This window comes from Phallusia mammillata, chromosome 3, assembly GCF_965637545.1.
Source record: "Phallusia mammillata chromosome 3, kaPhaMamm4.hap1.1, whole genome shotgun sequence".
Lineage (NCBI taxonomy): Eukaryota > Metazoa > Chordata > Ascidiacea > Phlebobranchia > Ascidiidae > Phallusia > Phallusia mammillata.
The window spans coordinates 12,531,644-12,540,899 of record NC_137254.1 but is presented as its reverse complement, the minus strand read 5'-3'; the positions used below and the strand labels follow the sequence as shown (position 1 = coordinate 12,540,899).

General features: G+C 37.4%; 1 non-coding gene across 1 annotated transcript; it reads left to right on the top strand.

Annotated features, from left to right (window-relative positions):
* The first annotated feature begins 5,194 nt into the window (after positions 1-5,194).
* Trnas-gga (transfer RNA serine (anticodon GGA)) lies at positions 5,195-5,268 on the top strand. Its single transcript has one exon. It is a non-coding gene; the product is annotated as a tRNA-Ser (tRNA).
* Positions 5,269-9,256: the final 3,988 nt, after the last annotated feature.

The window sequence follows — 9,256 nt, the reverse complement described above, 5'->3', positions numbered from 1 at the left end:
GGAATTGCTTTTGAAACATTTTAAATTCGTTTAACGTTAAACGTGTGCTAATTGATGAAATGACCCATTTTTCTGATCACTTTACACATAAACAAAGTAACGCTCAGGTACAATCCAATCGGCGATAAAGGAGCAGAAATCAGCGACTTGCATTTGCAAAATTTGAAATCGAATACTAGTTAGTTGCATCGCGCCTTGTAATACACACAGAGCAAAGGATAAGTTTATCTTTGTGACAGTATTAGGTCACGTGGTAAGAACATTCATGTGTTAGATGATCGAATGAATCCAAAACCAACAAACACAAATTAACTGAAAACTTCAAAAATCTAGAGGCACCATTAACTTCGTGATGGTTTACACTGTAGTATAGTGATTTGTTTATTGATTGCAACATGTGCAGAGCCGTAACCGTTCACTCACTTTTAAGATGGAAAAATTGACGCTCAACTTCAATCCAATCAGCGACGATGGAGCAGAAGCGTTAGCAACCTGCATACAAAAAATTGACCAACTTGAACTTGTGGATTGTGAAATCTCCAGCATTGGATCAAGAGCGTTGGCATTAGCTATAAGGGATCGTTTGAACCCGGTAAAAGTATTGTACAATGTTTTATTTTCTTGTGGTTAATATCACAAAGCAAGTAGATTATAGGTGAGAGATTGATATTGATGCAAAGGTTTCCTTTTATTTTCCGTGTTTTAGTTTCCGGAATTGGACTTGCAATTAAGAACTTCTTACCTGCAACGCGCCTTGTGACAAAACGGTTTCATACGAAAAGCATACGATTATCTCTGTGACGGCATAGCGTTGCGTAGTTTGTGCGAATTGGATTTTATTTATCTGCGAATTGGATTCAATGAGCCATTTTTCCAATTTTTTTCAGATGAAAGCATTTACGCTATCCGGCAATCCAATCAGCGACCATGGGGCAGAAGCGTTAGCAACCTGCTTACACAATGTTGACCAACTTAATATTTGGAGGTGTGGTATCACCAGCATTGGAGTAAAAGCGTTGTCATCAGCCATCAACAATCGGTCGAAACCGGTAGAAGTTTTATCCATTCCTTCCTATTTTTTTAGATGCTGCCAAGATCTAAAAATGCGTAAGTTGACATCTTTCTAAACATTTAAAGGTTAAATTTACTTTTAGATGGAATGCTTATCTCTGGAGCGCAATCAAATTGGAAACGACGGAGCAAAATATTTAGCAACTTGCATTCATAATATTAATAACCTTGATCTTAGTGATTGTGCAATAACATATGATGGAATAGTTAAGTTGTCATCAGCAATCTACAAACGTCCATATCTGGTAAGCGTTTTCTAATGAAGTAACATAGCAGAAACTAACATACGATCAAAGATATGTAGTTTAGGGTTACAATATTTGATGATACACAATCCCTGACAAAATTTATCTCAGTTACGTTAACCCAGTGTTTCTCAAACTTTTTCATTATTTTTTCTAAACGGCCTCTCTGCCATTATTTCGAGGACTCGCGGTCCTCAAGCCTTAAGCCCGATTTCTCACTTTCATTTTGATTTAAACTTTTTCAGTTGCACAAACTGACGCTAAATAAATATATAGAATTACTTCCACCTTTTTCGCTATCCCCGCAAAATTGCCTCACGGACCCCAGTGTGATAACCGCTGCGTTAACCTTTTTTGCGATCCAAAAACACTTCTATTACGGAATAAATTTAGAATATTCGAAAGTTATACGGACGGCGATACGAGAAAACGTTAGATACGATACTCTGATCCTTGTCAGTTAACTTTCTGCGTAGGCTCCTGTTTAGTTAACTTTATTAGGCTAAGCTCACTACTCTTACTATCCTTGAAACAATAAACACATATATCAGGGGTTGCCAACCTTTACCACTCTAAAAACCATTCAGACCAATTTTACACAGAAAAAAACAACAACACTTGGAGCCACAAAGACGTTGTTAAATTTGAAATAAAATGCCACTGTAAAAACGTTTTATGTCTCACGGCATTTGTTGTTAGTTAGTTCCTTGCATATTAGGTACCCAGTTAAAGCAAATGAAACTTCCCGCGTAGCATCGAATGCTGTGTTTACTTGAAACGCGGATTTTTATTTCTGTATTTAACGCGTATTGTCAGACCACTAATAACAAACAGGTATTGTTACGCGCGCACACACACTGCAAAACAAAAAACAATAACCTTGTGCGTTAACCTGCGCGCCGCCAGTTTACCTCTACATTTCATGGTATAGACGCGATTGTAGCTAACTACTAGACATTTTCTCCATTAGTACATTAATTTCATATATATTCCTTAAATTCCTGACTTTTAAGTACATTTTAATATTTCTCCCTGACGTAGATTTAAACACTAAATTCCCTGACTTGTCAGGGAAATCCTGACGTATGGCAACCCTTATGTAGTTGTACAATAATTGCAGTATCGACAGGGTATTTAATATGTAACTCCCAATCAATTCAAATTTATCTGTTTGCATTGTCACTTCTTGAGACAATTTCATGTTAAACATTTTTTTATTGTTTTTTTGTCTTAATATCTGAGGGCACTGGTGTGTTCTGCTGCATGACCGTAACCGACCGCACAAACCTGAGGGATAAACACGGTTGCATTTAGCGGTGGAAAAACCCATAGATGCTGCTGGCCAATTAGAGTCAAATGTCCTTTAAAACAGTCAGTTGAGTTTAAAAAGGATGTTTTGTTACTCGTTATTATGGGTCCCCATCCCTGAAGGGGAGACAAACTGTTATTGTTTGTCCTTTTTTTCGGTCTAAAGGTGGTGTTACGATATTCTGAATATCGCAACAAGACATTAATGCCAAAATGACAATTACGTCGTAACACTTTGGTTAATAGGAAATCACTTACGTCACTAAAGTCTTAAGCCATGGGATGGGTTTTAGATGGCCTTACAGCGCATTTCTTCAAATTCTCATTTTGAAGGTAAACTGGCTTCTCACGCTAAGCATGTGGTCATAGAAAAATTATACATATCGTGCCAGCGCTGGACACAACCACATTAGGTTATCGCGCAACGCGTTAACGCATCGGTGCAGGGATAATCTGGGCGGTGTCTCATTTTATTTCTGCTGACCACTAAAGTTTCTTTAAGTTACTCGTATCTCCTTAAATTGAGTGAATCGTCATTTCTTGGTTTGTCATACCCGTTGGTCAAAAAAGAGTGCTTCAAATTTGGACAGATGTTTGTATCTTTACCTTTTTATTGGATTCACCCATTTTCACCCCTTAAACCCGAAATAGTCGGTTTTAGTTTTAGGCAAGACATATAAGACTTAATGTGCTGGATTCACCCATTTTCACCCCTTAAACCCCAAAATATTCGTTTCTGTCTAATGCTGGTTTGTTAAACTGGTTTGGTCAAGAAAGAGTGCTTCAAATTTACTTAGCTATTGATCCGAATTTGATCCTCCGGAAGTTTGACCCCGAATGACCCAGCGGTTTACTCACAGGCCGCCATAACGTATTAAAAAAACGGCTGTACCGACTATAAACGTAATCTAGGAGGTCCATGCTTTGTTGGTTGGCGCAGTCTAAGGTAATCTTAGGAGTTTTGTCGTTTTATTAAGTTACCAAGCGCATTTTCAGTTTTGGCCAAGGTTTCACACTAGGAATTTAAACTGGCTTCGGTCCCTTATATGTGAAGCAAAACTTTGTTGTTGAACATAAAGATGAAAAAATAAACTTTCTATGGAAAGCCACGATATATGGTCTTTAAATTCTCATTGTCAGCTTGGCCGCGGCATGACCACGGGTCACTAAAGGTCACTTGAAGGTATTACTAACACAGTCAAGAACGATTTTTCGTCAAAACGTAGCATCAATTCAAGAAAACTAAGTCATTAGGCAAAACGGTATCGTTGAACACTAAGAACTGGGTGTTATTGAAAACTGTCAAAGATCAATAAACGGTCGTTCGGCGTCTATACCGTGGGAGGTTAATACAGGTCGAAGGTACTCGTTTAGCGAAACTAAGTTAAGTGAAAAACAATTTGTTATGTATACCTTTGTAGCAAATGGATTTCAAATTTATAGTGTCTGTAATACAAATGTTAAGGCTTTCTAGGAAAATTTGCGTTTAAAAACTGACCTTGGACGACAATATCAAAGTCAAAGCAAGAGATTAAATTGAAAGTATTTGTTCCGTTCGTTTCTACTGTTTTTGTAATTATATGACAATAAAGATGCAAAAAGAAAACGGACGAACTTTTTCAAAGCTGGGTTAGTTGGGTTGATGCTTTCCAATAATTTGTCCTTCTAAAAATAACCGCAGCATGTGTTTACTGTAAATCTGCACAAACAACCCCATCGTGTTTGTTTGCAAAAACAATCATATGTGTAGATCAAATGTGTATACTGTATAGTAAATTGGTAAATAGGATATAGAATATATAAATGGAAGCATAACAGAAAGCCATCTTTCTAGTTTTACATAAATTCGCTCAGACATGTTGAATTACCGTCTCATACTCGTTAACATCCATATTAAACATACGAATATTTTTTTAGATGAATTTTATTAATTTGGATGAAAATTCGTTTGGCAAGAAAGGTGCTAAACACTTTGCCACTTGTCTATATAATATAAAGGATCGACAACGCTACCAGTATTGTGGAATGCCTGAAGAAGTGACTGAAATTCTAAAACCCACAATACAGTTGCTTGACGATATAGTAAGTTTTGTGTTGCTCGCTTTGTTGATGTTTTCGGTTATCTCAGGTGCTACCCAGAGTCTGTAGTGCCTTTTGTCATTTTTGATACGTCATAAAATTACATTTACTAAAATAAATTGACAAAATATTTACTAAGTTCAGAGAAAAAATATTCATAGAATATGTTGTGGGTCATTAGAACAAGTAAAAATATCAGTTAAGTAACTATGCTTTTATTGGAAAACTTCCCCACAATCCTGGATTGAAACATGATGAATTAACAAAGCCTGTTTTCCTTATCTTCAACGTTATATTTTGCAATCATGGTTGTGAGTAATTTGGCACAAAAAAAACGACATCGTTTGGAAATTGATGAATATTGTCATACTGGGATCAGCCCTTTATCTGCTTGATACGGACTGGCGATCCCCTTCCACGAAGCTAAAAAGTGCAGCATAGAAGGCAGGCAACGGTGATTGTGATCCGACTTTCGGCGGTTTCTCCACTGAGCCTGTGTAGCTCGGTTGGTAGAGCGCGAGTCCCGGAAAGACTCTTGTCGTGGGTTCGAATCCCACCGCAGGCTAGATTTTTCTAGCCCAGTGGTTCTCAAACTTTTTTTTTTGTTGCGACGCCCCTGGACAAGTTTTTCTGGACTTGCGACGCACCAGCAAATAAAAGTTAATGAGGAAACTTATTATTAAAGTTGGGTTTATTGATACAACAACAAAAAGCCACGAAACAAAACTTTTTTGCGACGCCCTTGGAAAATTAAAGCGACGCACCAGAGCGTCGCGACGCACAGTTTGAGAACCGCTGTTCTAGCCTATGCCTTGCCATTTGTGAATGCTTGGGAGACCAGCTGATTCGGTATTATGCCTTTAATAGGCCTGGCGTTGTTTTTTTTAACACTAATTGTTGTTTGTCAGGACGACTACGAGTTTATCAACACCACGTCATCAGTTGTTGGATCAGAAGGAGCTCGTCTTGAAGTTGGTGGATGTATTGTTGAAATTCCACAGAACGCTTTAAATGAAGCAAGAACAATCAAACTCACTTCTTACTACGGGAAACGAAGAGAAACGGTAAACAAACTTATGCGAAAAAGTAACAAGGGTATTAGGACATTTGTATTGTTTAGGACCAGTTTAGCCCCATGCTTAAATGCGAACCCAATCATTTAAAATTCAGAAAGGATATTAACATAACTTTACCAACATGTTACATTTCGGAGAGTCGGCAACAGATTGTGGTAAGTGACTTACTTATTTTTTTTTATAATTCAATGAAATTATGACGTACCTTCCAAACTAGGTAAAGGAGACTGTTGATGGATTAAATTGGAATGATATTGAAACCGTTTATTACAAAGACGAAATGAGCCACACATTCCAGACAACACATTTTACTCGGCAAGTTTCACTATGTTCAAGTATGCCAAAATAGGTCTTGCAGTAATATTATTCTACATTTTTTGTTGTTGCTGCAACAGCTACATTATTTCCAAAATCCAAAACCTTCGCTGGGCTAAGAGAAAGGCTTTTGAATGTAAACTGGATGAATCGTGTATCTCCAAGCAATCGAAAAAACGGTTGTTGTTTGTTAACATATATGACCCTATAGGAATCAATTTTGGGGAAAAATCGCCAGAAAGGAAAGTTGTGGCACAGGGTTGTTTCAAACTTAAGTGAGTAAACGTTTGACTCAGTTGCGCGTGTGTTATTTGTCACCTTTCGTTTCGTATTCGTTAGGTCAAAAACAGCAATTTTGGAACTTGACAAAAGTCCATCAGGAATAGAATGCAGTCCAAAAATATTTGAACTCGCAAAGTCCAACCCATACATTGAAAACCAAGTGCTACTTCAACAGATCATTTCCAATCAAAATGATTTTAGTTACAGAATTGTGATTAAATCTGAAGAAAAAGACATTTTTGGAAAAGACTTTTTCATGAACCCGTTTCAGCCAGAAGAGTCAGTTTTCGAAAAAACATCCGGATCCACAACTAGTATGAATGTAGTTTTGTAATTTGTCTGATAATTTTTTTGTATTTTGGCTTGTGTGCAGATACAACTTTCAAAGACTGCAATTTTAAAAATACGGACATAAGCGCCCCAGGAGGAAACGTCAATAGGACGCAAGATTTTTCAGTGTATAAAGGTATAGTCGCTTAAGCATTGATTTCTTTGTCGGCGGTGTACAGTGGCGCACAACTACATAATTGTTGTTCTGTTTACTAATTTTGATGTCACTAGTATTGCCACGTCACAATACGATTGTGAGATGATTTATTACATTTTTGGATATGTACGTATGTATGAGTGGTATCTGGGCCACATAAAGCCGACTCGAATTTACAACGCCACAAACACACTAAAACCATATTGATATTTTGTTACTTGAAACGAAATCAAAAGGACCACTTCTTGTTATTTACATGTCAAAAGCAATGGCGTTGTTAAAAAATTCGATAAAAATCGCATAACATGGTGGAGTGGTACGTTTCTATGCAAAGGCCGAGCGTCATGCCTCATACGTACTTTGTCGTTTTCCCGTACTGTACCACAGCCTGCTATTTTTGTGTCAAGAAACAAATTGCGTCCCGTTTTTCGCTTGAAAAAAATATGGCATGAATCCCCGGCATGTCTAAACTGTTTAAATTTCAATGCTGGTATCTAAGGACTTGAATAATTAAATTGAGTTGGAATCTTAGCAAGAAAGCATGTCTTGATCGGTAACAACCCATATCGTTTGCCCAGTGTCAGTGAATTCGTGGCTATTAGTTTAGGTTAGATAAGGGATCATTAAATTTTTTTGCATAATGGGTCGCACAATCTTTTTGCTGTTCTAACACAGACCAGAGCAAAAACCAGCAAAATATTGAAATGGATCATGCAGAAGTGAAGGATGGATCTATAGTTGGAACTCAAGGAAAGATCGACACTACAAACTGTAAGTGAGAATTATAATCATGGTGAAACAAAACTCCATTCCGGGGCAATTACTTTTGGGTAATTTTACACAGTTCACTGTTTTACAGGGGATATGCCATCAACCAGCCGTGGACTACAGGTAAAAATGATAAAGAGTTATGAAACGTGTATAAGTGCAACCTTTAATAACATTTTTTTTCACGGGTTTCGAACCCAGTGACCTTGTCTCAAATGCCCTGTATATGAAAATTTTCAAAACTTCTGATTTTCAAAAGTTTGTTGATTTTGTTTCGACAAAAAAACTGGTAGCTGGAATTGTTAGTGAATATTTGCTTCTACCTGTGGTTGTGTAAATTTGGGAAAGCAAACAAAGTAACAATATTTGATTTTTAGAAGATGGATCGACTTTTTGCAGAATCTTTTTCAATACGTGAAGTAAGTACAAATTTCAACCATGTAGCCTCTTGCTGTTGTTGCGGTTGTTGTAGTAATTAGTGCTACCGCTTTTACCTACTGTTTCGCAGGATTCGGACGTATCTGACTGATTTCCAAAATGCCAACGCAAAGGCGGTTTTGCAAAGATACACTTCACTGTGGATTATTATTTTTTCTTCACTGCTACAATCACCTTTCATTTCATTGAGCTTTTCTGCCTTTATATTGTTGCTCTTTGACATTGTATGGGCCCAGAGGTGGGTGCAGCCGGTGCGCCATGAGAGGGGCCATAATGTTTTATTGGGCTCCATAATCATTAAGTTGAAAATTACCAGGTCAAATGCGTATGTATTTCTGTGATTGTTATAAACATAAAAATGTTGAAGCTGATTGCCGCATATGAATTTGTTATCAGAGCAACTCTATGCTACATGCTTCATTGCACAAAATTTTTGATTGTTACGTCGGCGCATGGTAGAGCTACTTACACGATACCTTTCTCCTGATCCAAAAGTGCTTAATTTTCGAAAGGTGGCGCAAAGAGCACTTTTTTCATTTAAAACGGTATATCTCAAAAAATGCTATCGGTTAGGGCTATTAGGGTTGGGGTAAGGTATTAGCACTTAAAATTCAATAAAACTAACGCAAAAAATTAGTTACTAATGTAAAAGTTTATGTAAATATTTCCCAACCCAACCCATTTATAGCCGCTAAATAAATAATTCAGCTCTTTACGCAACCTGTCGAAAATTAAGCACTTTTGGATCAGGAGAAACGTCAGCACATCTGCGAATTGTAGCAGGATCTCTGTTTGATACGGTTCCTGTTTTTATGTGTGTGTGTGAGTGTGTACCAGCTATGCATATTGTCTGGTAAGGATTAGCAATGTAAACAGTAACATTTGTTGTAGTATTAGTTGAATTCTGAACACTTCACTAGCTTGAATCGTAAGTGCGCTTTTCTGTACATATCGGACTTTAATTAAGTGCACATTTGTTTTGACCGCATTGTGCTGTGCCGCGTACTAGTTTGCAATTATACACACAAGTGCGACGTGCGTAACTTTTCTCCAAGTTCAGAGATAACCTAAAATAGTTCTTTCCAGCTCAACTGCCCACCACGCCCAAAACGTGTTGCAATACCACACAAACGCATTTTAACACATACACTTGTTATACCGCTTATGACGTCATACAGCATTGTCCA